The 18,595-nt window shown below is 62.0% G+C and overlaps 2 pseudogenes across 2 annotated transcripts in view; both read left to right on the forward strand.

Annotated features, from left to right (window-relative positions):
* Window positions 1–18,595, forward strand: part of LOC311188310 (patr class I histocompatibility antigen, A-2 alpha chain-like) — a 206,559-nt pseudogene that overhangs the window by 123,004 nt on the left and 64,960 nt on the right. The gene's annotated exons all lie outside the window — the stretch shown is intronic.
* On the forward strand, window positions 10,978–13,289 carry LOC311167666 (olfactory receptor 11L1-like; annotated as a pseudogene). The gene is made up of 2 exons: window positions 10,978–11,947; window positions 12,866–13,289. The product of its transcript is annotated as an olfactory receptor 11L1-like (transcript).

Consider the following 18,595-nt stretch of genomic DNA (forward strand, 5'->3'; position numbering starts at 1 on the left):
AAAGCACCTCCTGGCGGGACCCATAGAAAAGGGGGGACAGGGCTGTCAAGTCTGGAAGGAAAAGAGCAAAATCAAGATAGAAGCTGCCATTGTCACCTCCCATGGATTTCTCACCCATGTCTGTGTCACCCAGTCCAAGGCCAAGAAGCAAGTTCAGCTTCTTCACGTGTCTCTGCCCCATGCGCCTCCCCCAGGTCTCCTTCTGGTTCCATCCTGCTTCCTCCCTCCTCAGCCTCCTCTCAAGCTTCCTCTCCCTGCTCAGCTCCACCCTTCTTGGGTGGGGCACGAACCCAGATCCTCCCTTGGGGGCCCCCCTGTTACAGTCCTCTCTGTCACCAGCATGTGCATATGTGTGGGTGACACCTGCCCTGCAAGGACAGGCAAGGCCCCAGATGTGCGCAGTTCCCTGGGCAGTTACAGGCCAGCACTGCTGCATCCCCCAGGGGAGACAGACGCTCCAGCTCCCCAGTGAGAGCCTATGTCACCCACACAGACCTTCCCCCTCAGTGTCCCCCGTGTGGCCCCTTCCCTGCCCGGTCCTCTCTGGCTCCCCCTGCACCCCTTTCCACCTCTGTCCCCTAAAGTCCCCATTTCCATCCTCTGCTCTATTTTCCAGGAGCTTCCCCATCTTCCTAGCCAGTGCCCTGGGGGCTCTCCTAGGCCCCTCCCCTCCTCCAAAGGATGGAGAATGTAAGGTGATTCCCAGGAAGAGGGGCTTTCGTCCTTGGAAGCAGAGGCAGAAACAAATTACAGGGACCCTGGAATCTAAGTTTTCATATAAAGAGACTGAGGCAATCTATATATTTGGGGATTTGCCCAGAACCTAGGAACCAATTATGTCCTGGAGACCACTGCAGACTAAAAATAAGGACACTGAAACTGACGCAGACTTGGGCGCCCCCTTGTGTGCAGATCCCTGTCCTGCCGCTGGGGGCCCAGGGAGCCTGGGGAGGGCCTGGCTGAGCAGGAGAAAGGGCGGCTCTGGGCTCCTGTGCTCAGCCCTGTGGCCACACGGGGGCGCTGCCGCGCTGCTCCGGATTCTGGTGGAGCAGCCAGGTCGGGGCGGGGGGGCTGAGGTGGGCAGAGTTGGGGGTGCTGGAGGGCGGCGTCCTGGGGTGAGATGCTCTGTGAGGAGTCAGAGCAGCAGGGCTCAGAAGAGAGGAGACTCCGGAGCCTGCCCTGTGTGTGAGGTTTCCGTCTTTTCTCCCCAGAACTCCTCTCTCCAGTCCCTGGACAGTGATACCTGGGAGAATCGGAAAAGAGAAAATTTTTTTCTTCTACAACCTATTCAATATTGAGGGCATTTTTAAAAAAATAATATTTAGGGCCTCCCTGGTGGCTCAAGGAGCTAAGACATAGCACTATGAAGCTCTCCGCAGCCACTACGGCGTGAGTTTGATCCCCAGCCAGGGAGCTGCCCATATGGCACGTCAGACCTCTCCTGTCTCGCCCGCTCCTCCCCTCAGCAGTGCATTTCAGTACATCTGCCTGTTCAGCTCCCCACCCTATCTCTGGTGAATCCTCTCACCTCCACATTTCTGGCCTGCACCCCAGTTCTTGTATGCATAAATAAATCTTTATAAAAAAATAAATTGATCTTAAAAAATAACATTTAAAGAATACTATCAGATTTATAGAAAAGTTGCAAAGGCAGTACAGGTCTTGTTTATCCCACACCATTTCCATGTTGTTAACATCCTACATGAATACTTTTATTTTTTTACAACTAATGCAGCTATGTTGACATAATTACTAAATGCCATCTTTGCTACTGTCCATTTTATGCTCCATAATCCCATCCAGTTCGCCTGGATGACAGTTTCTCAGATTTTCCTTGTTTTTATAACATTGACACTGGTGAGGAGTGATGTTTGGGAGAGGTGTTGGGGTCACAGATGAGGGTTCTTGGGTCACCTCTAAGAAAAGCGTCACCAGAGTCCTCCTTTCAGTAGCGTGTGGGCACACACACACACACACACACAAGGAAAGAAGATGATGCTTGCGCAGACACCAGCAGGCAGGAGGAGCTGCCCCTGGAGAGGGTGGGTGTGAGAGGAGAAGCCTGTTAGTAGAGGCTCATTAGAACTCTGTTAGTGTGTGTGGTGTGGAATTACACATTTTAATAGATGTGAAGCTGTACTCCAAAGATTTATACAGTGTTATAAAGTAGTGTAACACACACACACACACACACATATATATTAATTATTGCTTTTGGGTATTTTGCTTACATAACTGCTAAAAGCCATGATCCATTACGGAGGTCTTACTATGTGGGGCTCTTAGTTGAATCATAGTCTCTGGTATACTATCAGCTTTCCAATCCTCAGATATGGAGGAAATTTCTAATTCTGTTTATACCACAGCTAGGTCATGGGTAAGAAAATGTTTACTCCTCCGTTGATCTATGTAGCCAATATCTGCATCAATAATATAGAAAATCCTTGAATTTCCTCAAATTATGTCCTGGAAAATGTTCCTCAAATTATGTTCCCTGCAGTTATGTCATTGTTTTCCTTTCCTTTCCAGTCTGATTTGGCTAATTTTAATGCCATTCCAAAAGGGAACTTTGGGAGAGAAAGAAATAGATGAGATAGTAATAAATCACTCCTTGAGTCTTGTAGCCCTAGGAAAATCAAGTGTCCTCTGTGGTGGCGAAAAGAGATGATTTCCCGATGCAGGAGCACTCACAGTGTAATGGAAATGCAGGGTTGGATTGCCTTGGGTTTGATCCCTAGCACATTTTGGAACAGGGCCCGAGTCCTGTGTCATAAGCCTATATACCTGACCTGGGACCTGGGTTCCAAGGAGGACAATGGACTTGTGACTCATGCATGCACACTTCTCTGCCCCACCGGGGGCATTTTGTGGCACCCCCCTTGTAGAGATTTGGGCCCAAGACCTGTTTCCTGAGGTGAGGTTCCCCAAACTGTGTGTGCATGGAATAGCTGTGAGCCATCCACAAACTTCCACAATGGAGTTTCCCTTCATGTATTTAAGTTTCATTCTATTGTGTAGTGATTTGTGGACTAGACAGTGTAGCAGAAGTACACTGAAGCAAGTTGATTAAGAGTGGATAAATGAATAAAGTGTAACAGAATTAGCTGATTGATTTATTCTCAAAATGTTTATACTTCAGTTAGTTTATGCTCTAGTTTGAGTTACCATGTTAATCCCTTCATCATATTGCTCTGTTAGTATTGTTGGTAGAGTTAAGTTAGCATTGCTAGTATTTAGTGAGGTTAGTGAATACTTTTTGAGTACTATTAATGCTAGATTAATAGTACATTTGTTAATATCGCAGGAGAGTCAGTTGTCAGCAGAGGTAGCGCAAGGGCTGGGAGCACAGTCAGGGCTGGTGAGTGTAGTCAGCGTAGTCCAAGTGCATAGGCGCTATACATAGGGCACCTCCCTGCTGACCTCTGCAGGATTCAGAGGGAAGCAAGCCACTCCTGGGGAGTGGGAGGGGACCCTGACCCCGGCGACCCTGAGCTGGTCCTCAGCCTGCCCCTGCCCACTGCCCACAGGGGCACCCAGGAGCCCCAGGTACGCACACCTGTCAGGTGTGTTCACTCTATGGTGGGTGCCTGGTGTGCACTGCGTGTCACTCCCGCCTGGAGCCATGCACCGCCCGCCCGCCCCTCTGGCCACCCCCACTCTGCTGTCAGGTGCCTGTCCCTCACCCCAGCAGTGAGGCGACACCTGTCTGACCTCAAGAGCAGCTCCCTTGCTCTTTTAAGTGATTCGATGATTCGAGAATGTCTCCTGTGCACATTTTATTCAGAGGCCTCTCTGGCCGGCGTGCTGCCAGGGTCGGCAGGGCTTCAGAGGACAGCACTGCAGGTCTTGTCCTAAGGGACAGCCCGTGTCCCCACGGACTGTGGGGCCGGCCCCACCTGGGTATTGGACACCAGCCAGCGCTGCCCAGACACCAAACCCTGCCTGCCCGCAGGCCCTGCCCTGTGCTCGGCCTTCTCCCTGTGGGGACCACGGCCTGGCCCTCGGGGCACAGCCCCTGCTCACCTCAGTGAGCACCGAGAATGGGAACCCCAGGTCCTCCCGGACCCAGCAGGCGAGCATGGGGGTGCAGAGAGAAGCCCTCCCCGCTGCAGGACACAAAGGGAGAGCGACCGGCCAGCTGGTGCGGAGGCGGCGGCCTATGAAGAGGGTTTTCCAAGAGGGAAATCAGCATGAGGCAAAGCACTCAAAAAAAGTACAAGTTTATCTTCAGTTATTTTGCTTAGAAATAAGCACATTTTCAAAGTTTGTAAGAAGTAATGTGATCAGAGCTGGACCCTTAAAAAGCAAAATCAAAAAATACTGTTTGGGAAATTGAAGGTGAAATCCTAACCATTACAGGCGCGGGGCGCACGGCCCTGCTCTGACTTTCTTTCCAGGCGAGGCCAGGGCCTGTGGCCGCCGCCAGGGGCTGTTGGGGGGGAGGCACCCACGGGCGGTCACTGGGCAGCCCCGGGCTCGCAGGCCCTCTCTGGGGGCTGGGGATGTGGCTCATTGGGCTGCTGGGTAGGGTTCCCAGCTTCCCTGCCGTGGGAATCAAACGTCCTGGTAGTTTCATGCTTTTCCTGGGGAGACCCTGATGAATGGAAAGCAGCAACCCCAGGTGGACGTGGGGCCGGCACAGGGTGCACCCCACCCGTGAGCAGGCTGCTAGGCCCGCAACTCAGCTGACAGGCTCCGACCTGCCCTACCCATGTGCAGCGACGTTTATGTGCGCGATTCCTTGGTGGCCCTATGAGCAGGACCCTACTATCGCCCTGCAGTTGCCCCGAAAGCCTGCATGATGGTGAAGGACCTGGAGGCAAGACCTCCCTTCTGACCCTGGTCTAACGCCCCCTCTGCTCCCTGGCACCCCCTCTGTGCCCTAGCACTCCCTCTGCGCCCTGGCACCCCCCCTTCGCCCAGGCACACCCCCTCTGTGCTCTGGTACCCCCTCTGTGTCCTGGCACACCCCCCTCTGTGCCCTGGCGAACCCCCTCCTCGCCCTGGCGCCCCCTCTTCCCCGGGAGCCTCCACTCTCTCCGCCTACAGCTGGTGGGCCCTGGGCCTTGGGCTGGCCTGGGTGGTATGGTGGGGTCTGGCATCTGACCTGCATTGAATAAACGCAAACCCATCACCCGCAAACCCATCACCCCCGCACACACTGTGCCCCAGAGGAAGGAAGGAAGGAAGGCGGTACCCTGGGACTTGCCTGCCTGGGCTAATTGTTCTGAGCTGGCTCCTCCCGCTGGGTGCTCAGCCTGGGGAGGAGGGAGGCCCCAGCCTGGGGAAGAGGGTGGCCCCAGCCTGGGGAGGAGGGTGGCCCCATCCTGGCGGGGGGCTGGTGAAGATGCTACCTCCATGTGGTGGCCTTGGAAGTTGTGCCCACGCTTCACTCGCTTGATTCCAGAGGGGGTTTAAATGATAAAAGAAGTCTCTCTCGCTGGGCCTCTAAGGGTCCAAACTGCAGAATCCCCCAGGGAGAGGGAGAAGAGAGGCCTCTGGCTCCCCTGAGGCCCACCCCCAGGGCCCTCAGCACTCTGGGGAAGGCACATCTGAGGTAACCAGCAGGCCTGGGGTACTGGACCCTCCCCCACACCGAGCCCACGCCCAGGGCCCGTGGGTCTGGGAGTGGTTCTGAGAGCAGGTCTAAACAGACCATCGGGCACCCCCTCACCCTGTTCAGAGGCGGGGTTTGCACTGCTGGAGCTGGATCCAGACTTTGTCCACACTGTGCTCTGATGAATAACTGTCATCTATGAAACTTCTGAAGAAACACAGGAGTTTTATAATCATTCCCTTTTTCATACCGAACCCAGTGATGCTCCGTGCGGGGCTTCAAGTGTGAGTCTTAGAATTTCCTTCCATGGACCGGGAAGACCTCCTCCTGAAGGCCCGTCTGGAGCGGCGCCTCTACCCTTACGGGTAGAGATTCCACCCCTCCTGTAACGGCCGAGTCCCTGGAGTGACCCCACGAGAAAGCTCCTGGCCGGGCTTCCTCTGCTGACTGCCCCGTCCCCAGCGAGCACAACACACCCTCGCCCCCAGACCCCGGCCTGGGCCCGCGGGGTGGCTGCCCCCACAGCTCGCCAGGGCTCCCCCTGGACTCCTGCTTCCCCTTCCCTGCCTCACAGACCTGCCCCTGCCTGGGCGGCCCTCCCACCCCTGGGCCTGGTGCACCCCACATGCCCCAATCCCTGGGCTCCGGCCACGTTGCTCTGGGGCCCGCCATGGGATGAGCAAAGCCCCAACTCAGCCGCCCCAGGAAATGGCCGGCCGGGACCACGCACCGTCGCGCCAAGGGGGCAGGTCACTTTGCCTAGACTGAGGTGACTTCAGCACATCTGGTCAGCGTGAGAGTGACCACCGATGGCAGTTTCCGGCACCCCTGCCCGGCCCCTGTGCGGGATGGAGGGGCTGACCGCGTGGGCGTGAGGAAGTGTCCCAGCGACTGCGCGGGAAAGAGGAAGGAGGGATTCTGGAAGGTACTTCCGGGTGAGGATTTGAACATCTCAAAGTATCTGTGAGCTTGTCTTGGTGGAGACGGATACACAGATGCCGACTTGTAGCCGATGGTGCACCCGCACCCAGGGGCGCCCGCCTGAGTGAGAGCAGGCCGTTGTGCTGGGGACGAGGGCGCGTGCCAGGGTGAGGACGCGTGCCAGAGTGGTGCTGCGGGGATGGCACGGGCGCCTGGGGCTGGTCAGGCAGTGGAGGCTGGGGCCTGGGGAGTGGGGAGGACAGCCTGGGGCGCAAAGAGGTCTTGAGGCCAGTCCTGGGCCTGCATGTGCTCCCAGGGCCGGGACTGGAAGCCTGGGGAAGCCTGCTCTGGCCGGCTGGCTCCGGATGCAGCTGGGGCGCGTGTCTGCCATGGCCCTGCTGCCTCTTGGAGGTGACGTTTTCCGGCCTCTCCTCCGTCGCACGTCTGCCGGGGCGAGGGGCCCCTCAGATGTCAGCACACCTGAGCCGGGCGCCCCCCCAGGCTCCTCAGGCCAAGCCTCAGGCTGGTCGCCTGCTGGCACGTGAGTGCTGGGGTGACCTTGTGGGGCTTGCGTGCCAGTGCCCTTTGCCGGCCACCCTCACGTGGCAGTGCTGATGGGGTGGGTGGCCTGGGTGTCCCCAGGTCCCGCTGTACCCTGTGCTCTCACCTGCTGGAACCCACCCACCTGCCTGCTCGCCTGCTCCCTGGGTGCCTGCACTGCTCTCCTCCCCTGGCCGCGGCGTGCCAGGCGAAGAGTGGGGGCCCAGTGTGAAGACCTCACGGAAGAAGCCTGCCCACAGGCCGGGGTGCAGCTTGTTTTCTTCCCCATCTCTAGCAGTGAGAAAGACGGTGATGGAGAGGGGCTAAGGCCAGCCAAGGCCGCAGCCGCAGGGCGCGTGCTGCCCGCGAGGAACAGGAGAGCTGCGGGCTGGGCCATCAGGGGGCCAACTCGGGTGGAGTGTAGTGGACCCCACCCAGCCCAGGACCCTGCCTGGGACCCCATCCAAGAGCCTGGACACTCTTCCCTGCAGCCTCACCCCCATGAACTCAGGTTTCCTGGCGCCGCGGGCACCCCAAGACCCGGTGGTGCCAGCTAGAGCTTGCAGCGGCTCCTCACCCAGTGCCCCAAAATGCACCTGTGCGTGTGCAGCCACCCGTGCTCCTGAGCGTGTTCACAGCGGGCACTCGTGCACGCGCCGCGCCCTTGCCGTCTTCTGTCTGCAAGTTTTCTGAAAAATATACACACGGATAACATTATTTTGGAAAATAAGTTATTAAGTCAAGCACAAGTGCATTGTGAGGCAGTGCCCCCCCATGCAGCAGCCTCTGGTCCTGCTGGTAAGAGGGGGGCGGGGGCATGTGGAGGGCTCCGCTCAGGCCTTTCCAGGCTGAGATGCTGCGTTTTCCTTGTGGAGTTGGGAGACACCCTCGGCGCAGGTGCTCTGGTCGCTGGAAGTTGGCCTGGGTGGGGGGGTCTCACCGTGTGGGTGAGTGGATGTGCTCTCGTGGGCACACCTGAAACTGCAGTGTGAAGCGGAAGGCCGCTGGCACCCGTCTCAGGATGGGCCCCTGGGTACCTGCTCCCTAGATTTTCAAGAAACACCCATTTGTTTGAGTCAGTCCAGTTCAGCATCTCCGGGGCCATCCTAAGCTACATTTTAAAAAAGTTTTCCAAAGAACTGCTTGGGTCCCAGGGGTGCCCCCGTGCTGAGCCCCCTGGGCAGCGGGGAGTCTCAAAAGTTTGCTTTTGTTGATTATTAACTCGTAGGCAAACTGTGGAAGAATACCTGGGAGGAGGATTCCCCGAAGGCCAGGCCCCAGGAGACCTGGGTTGTTGAAAGGTGGAGCATGTTCCAGCCGCATCACCCGCAGAAGATGGCCAGTCGCAGCAGCCAGGGCCAGCGTGCAGGGCGGAGGGCAGCAGGGCCGAGCCGGCAGCAGAGAGGACCGTGGGCGCCGTGTGCCAGGGAGATGGACAGGTAGGCCCAGGGCTCAGAAGGCCACCAGGAGAGGTGTGTTTGGAGCCAGAGGCCATGCCTGTGGGTGAGGGACTGCGAGCCTGAGGCTGCAGGCCCTGCGGATACTCTGTCCAGGTGGGATCGCCCGCCCTGTGGTGCCTGGAGAGCAGCAGGGAGGCCCTAGCCCAGAGGCGCCTGGTGGCCCTGGATGGCGGGAGGTCTGTGGTACTGGGGCCTGTTTATTTCCATAAAGGCTCCAGGGAAGCTGTGAAATGAGATGTGGGGCTGGCGCCTGGGAGGTTCTGTCTCGGGGCGGGTCTTGTTGGCTGAGCTCATTGTAAATCAGGTGATCCAGTCCCTGGGATAGCCAGGACTTGATGTCAGCCCCAAGCAGGTCTGCACCCCCACCCCCATCACCCCACCACCTGCTCGCACCCCCACCCCTGCCACCCCCCACCCCCGCCAACCCCCCACCCTGTCACCCCGGCACCCCGTCCTGCCCCAAAGGGCTAGGCCCAGCAGGTCCTTTTTCCCTTGTGTCTTTGACTGCGTTTGAGGGGGACTTTAGGTGACTCAGAAATGGGGCCAAATGCCCTGTGACCCAACCACGTTGCCCATGCTGACCCCGTCAACCAGGCCCTGGTGGTCTCGGCATTTAAATTCTGCCTTTGTCCGGTCACTGCTCATGTCACGGAAGTGGAAGCAATGTCAGGAAAGGACCATGTTCCAAAGTGAATTGCATCACTCGCTGCCCTGTGGGGTCACGCTTCCCCTCAGCCTGGGCTCCTGGACTGGCCTGGGGTCAGCCTGCCCCGGGGCAGGGCCCAGGAACAGCAGTGAGCAGAGAAGGCCAGAGACTGTGGTCTGTGCTGTGCGCAGGAGCTGAGATGGGGTCAGAACAGAGACCCAGAGGTCTGGTGCCTCTGAGGAGGAAGGGGAGCGGCTGGGAGGGAGCAGGGCAGGCCGGCCCTAGGCACAGAGAGCAGACACCATGCAGCAGGGCCAGCTCCTGGGCGCAGCCAGCAGGTGGAGCCAGGGGCCTTTTTCACTGTAGAGCTCCAGGGACCATGGCTCCGGAGCCCTGAACTGGCCACTCTCTGCAGCCTCATGCCCAAGCCCCTCGCCAAATCGTCTGCTTTGTGCGCTCTGGTTTCCACCCTAGCAGAGGCCTCTGCTGTGGCAGCTGCTCTGTCCACTTTCCCAGGAGGAAGGACGGGTGTGCCTGGGGCGCAGGGAGACTACAGCAGTCGGGTGGGAGGGGCGGTGCTCCTTGGGGGGATGCGGCATTTCCGAGGGGGGGGTTGTCGGTTAATTTGGGCAAGAGACCAAATAAAGCCACAGCCAGCTCAGGTGCAACCTCTGGGGGAGAGGGGGGGAGAAGGGGGTGATGCACCACCCATCGGGCTCCCGGGGAGACAGAGGGGGGCGGTGAAGGAGGGCCTCCGGGTACTTCAGCTTCATCACTTTCCTACACAAAAAGTCTTGGAAGGTTTTGGAGAAGCGCCTGAAATAGTCACTAGGGGAGAGGGAGGGACATGGAAGGGCCTGCGGCTGGAGTCCTGGGCCTGGGCATTACAGAGGTGACATCACGCTCAGTCCTTGATGAGGGAAGCCCCTGATGGCGGGTGGATGCTGGCTTCATCCAGAACTAGGCTAGACCTTGAAAAAAAGGAGGGGTGACTTGTTGACTGGACACAAAATCCGATCACTAAGCTGGTGTCCACCTGGGTGAGAAGGTACCAGTGGAGATGCAGGCTGGCTCAGCCCTGGCCACACAGACACACACAGACACACTCAGATGCTCAAGTACCTGGAGGAGGTGTCCATAAACACTGAGGGCAGAACACAGTCTCCCGGGGCTGGGAGACGGGCCAGGTGTGACCTGTTTCCAGATGAGGGTCACCTGTGGGAGGAAAGGGCCCAGGCCCTTTCCAGGAAAACATAGCTATTAATTTTTTAAAGGTTTATTTATTTATGCATAAAGAACTGGGGTACAGGCCAAAGGTTGGGGGTGGGTGGGTGAGAGGATTTACCAGAGACCAGAGACAGAGTGGGGAGCAGAACAGGTGCATCTACTGAAACACGCTGCTGAGGGAAGCAGCGGGGAGACAGAAGAGGTCTGCCTCGCCCTGTGGGTCACTCCCTGGCCGGGGATTGAACTCATGCCTTAGTGGCTGGGGACAGCTTCACAGTGCTGAGACTTAACCCTCGCGCCACCAGGGAGGCCCGGCTATTAATTGTATTTCCTGTGTTTGGCTCAGTGAGCCCCTTCTTACCTGGGGTGTTGAACCTGAAACTTCTAGATCTCAGAGAGCCTGGTGAGTGGAGCTTGCTGAGGCCCTCCCCCAACTCTTGCGCCCCTTTCGCCTAATGGGTTGAAACCACAGTGGTCTAAAAGCCAGGTGGAGCCGCGCACGTTCTTCCAGAAAGCTGTCGTGGAGACGGGAGTGCTCGAAGACAGTCTCTCATGTTCCAGATAGCACCGAGGATTTTCATGCCTTGTCCGCAGTGCTTTCCAAGGTCTCTTCCCCTCCGCAGGCGATGGAGCCCCCAAATGTGTCTGCTGTCACTGAGTTTCAGCTGCTGGGATTCCAGAACCTTCTCGAGTGGCAGTCCCTGCTGTTTGCCATCTTTCTGTTCATCTACCTACGTGCTGACGGTGGTGGGGAACGTCGTCATCATTGCCGTGGCGAGCCATGACCGGCGGCTGCACACGCCCATGTACACGTTCCTCAAGCACCTGTCCTTCCTGGAGGTCTGGGACACCTCCACCGTCGTGCCGCCGCTGCTCGCCGGCCTGCTGTCCCCGGGCCGTGCCATCTCCTTCCCCGCCTGCATGGCCCAGCTCTACTTCTTTGTGTTTTTCGGGGCCACCGAGTGCTTCCTCCTGGCCACGATGGCCTATGACCGCTACCTGGCCGTCTGCAGCCCCCTGAGCTACCCCCTCCTGATGCGCCCCAGACCTGCGCCAAGCTGGTGGCCGTCTCCTGGGTGACCAGGGTGGGCACGGGGTCCTGCCCTGCCTGATGATCTCCAGGCTGGACTTCTGTGGCCCCAACCGGATCAACCACTTCTTCTGCGACCTGCCCCTCCATGCGGCTCTCCTGCTCCCGCGTCTACCTCACCGAGATGGTCGTCTTCGCCCTGTCCATCGCCGCCTGCGCGTGTGCCTCCTCCCCACCCTCGTGTCCCACGTCTTCATCGTGGCCGCCATCGTAAGCATCCCCTCCGCCTCCGGCCCGCGAAGACCTTCTCCACGGCGGCTCCCACCTGGCAGTGGTCACTGTCTACTCGGGGACCACGATCTCCATGTACGTGCGCCCCAAAGCCCACCTGTCCCCTGAAATCAACAAGATCATTTCCGTCTTCTACACCGTGGTCACCCCACTGCCGAACCCCACCCCGTCATCTACCATTTGAGGAACAAAGACTTCCAAGAGGCCGCGAGGAAAGTGATGACGAGGAGGGGCCTTGTCTGCGGCCTCAGAGCGCAGGGCAGCTTCTTGCTCAGGTGTGGCCAGTGGGTGGGGCCAGGCGCAGCCCAGTGCGGTGGGGCCCTTGGCGGGCGCTGCCCCGGCTGCCACAGGTGGGGGCTGCTTCCCCGCACCCCCCCCCAGCCCGCCGGCCGCTCGCTGGGCCCCTGCCGGCCCTGCTGTCTCGCTCTGCCCTCCGGGGTCCCGCCGTGTGGCCGCGGGCTCCGCAAGTCCCGTCCCCGTGCACGGCCGGCCCGAGCTCGTGGGGCCGCGGACAGAAGCCGCCCGGGGGCCCGCGCGGGGTGTCCTGGCGTCGCCCCGGCTCGCGGCAGGCGGCCCAGGGGCGCTTCCAAACGCCAGGCTGGTCTGCAGAGACTCAGATCCCGGGTGTGTGTTGAATGGAATCTTAGGAAAAGCAGTCAGGGCGGGAGGAGAGGGCGGGGCGGGTGAAGGGGGCAGAGGCGAGAGACGGACGGGTGGGGGGGGGAGGAGGGAACCGAGGGGGAGGGGGGCGGGGGGAGGGAGGGGGGCAGGGGGAGGGGGGCGGGGGGCGGGGGGAGGGAGGGGGGCGGGGGGCAGGGGGAGGGAGGGGGAGGGGGAGGGGGGAGGGGGCCGGGGGCTGGGGGGCGGGGGAGGGACAGGCCGCCGTGGCCCGCGTGGCCGCCCCGTGCAGCTGCCGTCCCCGCCGACTCTGGACCCGCTGTCGACGCGCCGCTGCTGACCGGCTGCCCCTGCCCCTCCCCGGGTGCCTGTCCCCGCCGGCGTGGGGGCCGGGGCGGCCTGAGGCGTCTCTGCCTCGGTGGCGTCTGTCTCCGGCCTGCAGCGGAGGCCGGCAGTGCCCGCGGCGCCCCCGCTCCCGCCCCCGCCCGGCTCGGGCCGCCCGCCGCCCTCCAGCTCGGCCCCGGCCCCAACGCGGGCCGCGGAGCTGCTCCCGCCTCCCCGGGCCCGCCCCCCAGGACGTCGTCGGGCCCGGGCGAGGCCTTCGGGCCGGGTGAGCGTGGACCAGGGCAGCGCGCGAGGGAGGCGGGGGACGGGCCGGCGCGGACCCGCCGCCCAGAGGCCCGGGAGGCCGAGGCCGGGCCCGCCAAGGGGCAGCGCGAGGGCGCACGGGGCGGCGGACGCTCAGGACCGGCCAGGGCCCCCGGCCGCCGCTTCCCGCCCGCCGCTCACCGCGGGCGCCGGCCAGCCACGGGGGCCGCCGCGGGCCGCTCGGCGAGAGACACCGGCGCCCGCAGCTGCGTGAGTGGTGGGGCGGCACCTGCAGCAAGCGACGCCCTGAGACTCCGGGCCCCGGGGCGCCTTCGGGGGCCGCCAGAGAAGAGGCGGGGCCTGCAGCCCGCGCCCCCGCCCGTGTCTGAGCGCCGCCAGCCCTGCTTATAGCCGCTCTCAGGCTGCCCCGCCCACACAGCTGATTGGACCGTTTTTCAATCCTGAGGCTGATTGGACCGTTTAGCACCAGTCAGCTGGTAGCTCACACCTGATTGGGCCAGCCCACAAGCCGGGAAGCACAGGTTGCATAAAAAGGCGCTGAGGCGCCGGTCGGCTCTGGCCCCGCTGCCCCGATGCCGGGGCCGGGCGTGGGGCGGGGCTTGGCCAGGCTCTGCGGGGAGTAGCGGGAGGGGTGACCCGCCGCGCCCGGCGATGCCCAGCGGTGGTCAGCGGCCTGCCAGGCCAGCGCTGTGGGCCTGTCCCTGACCCCCTGCCCTGGCGCCCGCTGTACGGGGAGCAGGCGGGGCTCCCTGCGCACCGAAGAGAGACCTGCGGGCTGAGGCGGGGCTTCCCCGGGTCGGGGTGGCGCTGGGGCTCGGAAATCCTCGGGGTTCCCGGGAACAGGACGCGCCCCCGAGCTAACCTGGGGCCGGGCCAGGGCCTCTCGGGCTTGACTGAGCGCGGGGCCGGGGCGGGCGGCTGCGTGGACCTGCTGGGCGGGGGGTGGGGGGCTGCGTGGGGGCTCCGGGGGCGCCATCCCGCGGCAGCCGGGACGCACGGGGCCCTGCGCGGCCGGGAGACGCGTGGGTCCCGAGGAACGGCGCGAAGGCGAAGGCGCCCGCGCGGGCTGCGGGTCGGGCGAGGGGCGCGGCGGGGGCGCCCGGGGTGCCCGAGTCCTCAGCGGAGGGGCGTCCCTGCGCCCGGCGCCCCCGCCGAGCCCGCACCGAGGCCTGAGGACTTGCGGACGCGGTGCCCGGGCGGGCGGACGCGCCCCTGGCTCTGCCCCATCCTCTGCAGCCGGCCCGGCTGAGCCGCGGGCCCGGGATGTCCTCGGAGGCTCGGACGCGCGCCCGCCGCCCCCGCTCTTTGGGGCACGGAGTTCTGTGACACCAGCCTCGTCGCCCGAGCCCGTCCCCCGCGAGGTCCGGCTCCGCGCTGCCGGGGCGGGGGGCGCAGCCCAGGTGGCCAGGGGCGCTGCTTCCCCCCAGGCGCGTCGACCCCGGAGCCGCCGGGAACGCCCCTCGGCCGGCGGGGCCCGCGGGGCTAGTCGGGCCTGACCCCCGGGCGGGCGGACGCGCCCCTGGCTCTGCCCCGTCCTCTGCAGCCGGCCCGGCGGAGCCGCGGACCTGGGATGTCCTCGGAGGCTCGGACGCGCGCCCGCCCCTCGGGCTTCTCTGCGGCCCTGGAGGAGGGTCCTCGCCGGCCGGGCTGGACAGGCAGCAGATGGACCGAGGGGCCCGAGGAGCCAAACCTGCGGGGCGGGGGCGCCTCGGGAAGCACCCGCGGTTTTTGAAAAAAAGACATGTATTTATTTATTCATGCGCACAAGAGCCGGGGTGCAGCCAGCGGCGGGGCGGGGGTGGCGGTGGGGAGACTCCCCAGGAAAGCGAGGGGCGGAGCGGGAGGATGGGCTGAGGCGCCGCTGCGGGGCGGCGTGGCCAGAGCATCGGCTGCCGCTGGGGTCTGCGCCTGGCCGACCCACTCGGCGCCCGCCTGAGCCTCGGCCCGCGGGCCCTCGGCGCTCCCCGCCTCGGAGCCGGACCTGGGGACTCTGGGGCGCGTCCCTTAACGCCCGCCTTGGCGCTGCTTCTCCTGATTTTCCCTGCAGCCCCCCACCCCTTGCGTGGAGGGGACCCCGCTGCGCCCACCCCGCCTGCGTCCAGTCCTCCGGGCGCGTGACCCGCGAGGGGGGTGGTGCGCGGGGAGCGCCAGAGCCCCTCGGAGCGGGGGCCTGGGCCTGGGAACTGAAGCGGTGGGCGGAGGACACGCGTCTCAGGGGCGTCCCGTTCACCCCTCACGTTGGGTCCTCACCGGACACACCCCCTTCTGCTAGCTGGTTCCCCTCACCGCCCCCCTCCCCACCAGCTCCTGGCGGGACCGTCCCCACAGGGGACAGACAGAGGCTGCCAGGGAGCCCAGGGGCCCCTTTGGTGTCTGCAGCGCGCGCCAGCGCCTCCTCCGCGGCTCCTCACCCGGGCGCCCTGGCGGGGTGAGCAACGAGCGCGCACCCCCGCCCGCCCCATCACCCCCTCCCCAGCGCGCCCTGCTCTGGGGCTCCCCTGCGGGGCGCGGCCATAGTTTCGCAGTTGAGCGTGGCCCCACGATGGGTCTCAGTCCCCCAGGCTCCCCCCTCCGTCACGGGTGCCCCCAGGCGCCCCGAGGAGCCCAGGAAGACCCCGGGCGCGCCGCGGGCGCTGAGGAGGCGCCCAGTTCGCCTAATGAGCCCCGGGCCTCACAGGGGCGGTTTGGAAAGGGGGGGGCTCCGCGCCCCGCTGTCCCCAGCGCGCCTCCCCTGCGCTCCCTCCGCGCGGCCAGGGTAGCTGTGCCCCAGGATGGGAGAAGACCCTGGGGACCCCAGGGGCGCCCATAGACACCAGGAGGGCTCCGGGCGCGCCTGAAAGACCGACCTGCGCCGTCCCCGGCTCGAGCTGCTGTCCCGGGTCCCAGGGGGCCTCCAGCAGGGCGCGGAGTCCCCAGCCCAGACTCGGGCCAGGTGGGCGGCAGCGCCCCCCCCCAGCCCCCGGCCCCCACCCGCGCAGGGGACGGGCAAGGCCGCCTTACCGGGCGAGGGGAACGGGGCGGGGTAGCAAGCTCTGCGCGCCCGGCCACCCGCGGGCCCCTGGGGGACGGTCCCGGGGAGCCCCCGCTGCTGCCCGGGCTCGGCTCCCGCCTTGCGGTCAGCGCCGAGCTCCCCGGCCGCGGTCACTCCGTCCCCCCAAGACCGTAGTCACCTCCCCGTCCCGGGGGATCCCTCGCGTCCACCGCGCCCCTCACTGATGGGACAGGGGTCGCTGCCCCCCCAACCCAGCGCGGGCCCTGACCCGGGGGAGCGGCGTCTACGCGGACCCGTCTCCCGCGGGGTACCCGGCCTGGCAGGTGCGGCGGCCTGAGGCTCCTCCCCTGCCTCGAGTGTGGCCCCGGGCTCCTGTGCCACAGGGAACCCAGACGGCGGGAGTGTCGGCACCCTGCTGCGCATCCTCCCTCCTCTGGGCTCCTGCCTGGCCTCGGCTCTCCGAGAGGGCGGGATGGGGGCCCAGGGGGGCCCTGGAGGGGCCGAGAGCGCGGGCGGCCCAGCGCCCAGGGATGGCCGGTCCACGCCGGCCGGGGCGCCACACCTGCTGGACGCACGGCTGGGCGGCTCTGGGGCCTGAGCCCCTGGGCGGGTGAGCAAGGTCCGGGAAGTGGGGCGCGCGCAGAGCGGCGCGGGGTGCGGGCCTTTCCTAAACCGCGGTGCAGCAGGATCAGCCCGGGTCGCTGCCCGCCGCGGAGCTGCCCCTGCCGCGGGCCAGGAAGGGCCAGGAGCCCTGGAAGCGGCTCGGCTGCGGCTCGGGGGCGGCCCTCGAGGGGCGGGGCCGGGACCCCCCCTTCCCGGCAGCGGTGGGGCCAGCGGGGCAGAGCTGGTGGGCGGGTGGCAGGCGCTGCCAGGGCTTCGGAGCCATGTTGGGGGGAGGGGGTGGCCTGGCGCTCCAGCTCGATTTCAGCTTTGGTCTCCACAGTGACCCGCGCCCCTGCGCGCGCGAGAAAACAGGAGGCGAGTTCTGCTTCCCGCGGTCCAGCTTCTTGTGGTCAATAATTATCTTCCTTCCTTTTTGGCTTTTGATACTTTCTAGTGAATTTAAGTTCGTAATATATTTCTTGACCTTCTAGATCAACAGTTGGAATGTATGACTTCTGGCACATTGAGAATTTATAAAATGTTGTTATTTAATACCCACAACTGTGCTAGCAGCAAGTTACCATGATAAAAAGAAATAGTGATATAAATCATTTAGTAACGCCAAGTAAGAAAAAAATCAGAAATCAACGGTTTTAATTGTGATTAAATGTTTGAATTCATACAACTTAGAGCAATTAATGTTTTATTAACTCATATATCTAATTATGTTGTACAAGGTTGGCAAAAATGTTGGCAGTGAAGAGTATGTGTTTAGAATGGTCTGATCCAGTTTCTTGTTCAATGCACACACTGGATTCTCATTATATTCCATAACGTTTATTGACCAGTGTAACAGCATCATGAATTAATATTAACAGAGTCACTTATCGGCACTAAAAATAAAAAGGCCAATCACTTAAAAGAGCAGTAGGCCGTTGTCAGCCCAGAAGTTCAAATGTCAGGATTCTGCCACCTCTTCTACTGCCCCTGGCTGGTCTCCAGAATTGCCTGGTTCCACCTGGAACTCCCCCGGGCTGGACGCAAGGTCAGCCTGACTCAGCCCCTCCCAGGTGAGTGTTTGAGAGTGACTGAATGTCTGATATCCAATTGGAACTGCATTTCATCATGAAATATTTGGTGTGAAATTTTCAAATATGGAACATCACAGATGGGAAAGCAAAGGATGATGCCGTCAGCGGAGAGGAGCTGAGGCCAGACAGCAGCCACACCCACGGGGCACTTCACTTCCCAAATGAGATCTTCTTCAAATCCTTTGCATGTCTATGAACACACCAAATGATAGTGTTACTTTTTGCACGTAAATCCGAGGGCTTTTTTTCAATTCAACGAGTTCATAAAAATGCAGACACTCTGTGTGAGATTCCTGTTGATGACCTGCCCAGCCAGGGCATTGTCCTGCCATTCCCACCCGCCCACTCTAGGTGATGAAATAAATGGGGACAACACTCCTGTGAAGTGTGGTGTGAGTCATGGATGGCATCCCTAACACATTTCTAGGAATATTAGATACGAGGTAGACTACTAGCTACCGTTTTGTTTTGAGCAGATTGTTTCTCAAAAATTCCCACCCAATGATTTTTGTAATATTTTAGTAATTATACTTCACAGGAACTTAACTTTCTTATTTCTGCTGTCCACCAAGCGCTGAGTGTGTTTATGGTAAATGTGGTGGCACCCGCACCAGAGCTTCCAGAGGGTCACCACCACATCACGTGTGTGGGTCCTTCTCTACAGTGGATCGCAACTGCTCAGATTCTAACTTGGACCCTAAGACCTTGTTTATGCTGTGAAGGCCTCACTCACTAAGTACAGGGGCCTCTGTCCTACCATGACCCCTGATCCCACATGTGACCGCGAGGGTCAGTGACATTAGAGGGGGAGCCGCCTTAGAGACTGGAGATGCTGCCCCAGGGACAACTAAGATGACAACAGATGAAACTGCTGCTGACAACTGCTGACAACTGAGATGAAACCCAACCATCTCCTCTCTTGGCCGGGAGCTACAGAAATGGAAAACAGCAAAGAGGGGCTGGAAGTTCAGTTACTCCAGTATACACGGAGTATCACATGGCACCTAAGA

The sequence above is a fragment of the Talpa europaea genome (assembly GCF_964194135.1).
Source record: "Talpa europaea genome assembly, chromosome: 2".
NCBI lineage: Eukaryota > Metazoa > Chordata > Mammalia > Eulipotyphla > Talpidae > Talpa > Talpa europaea.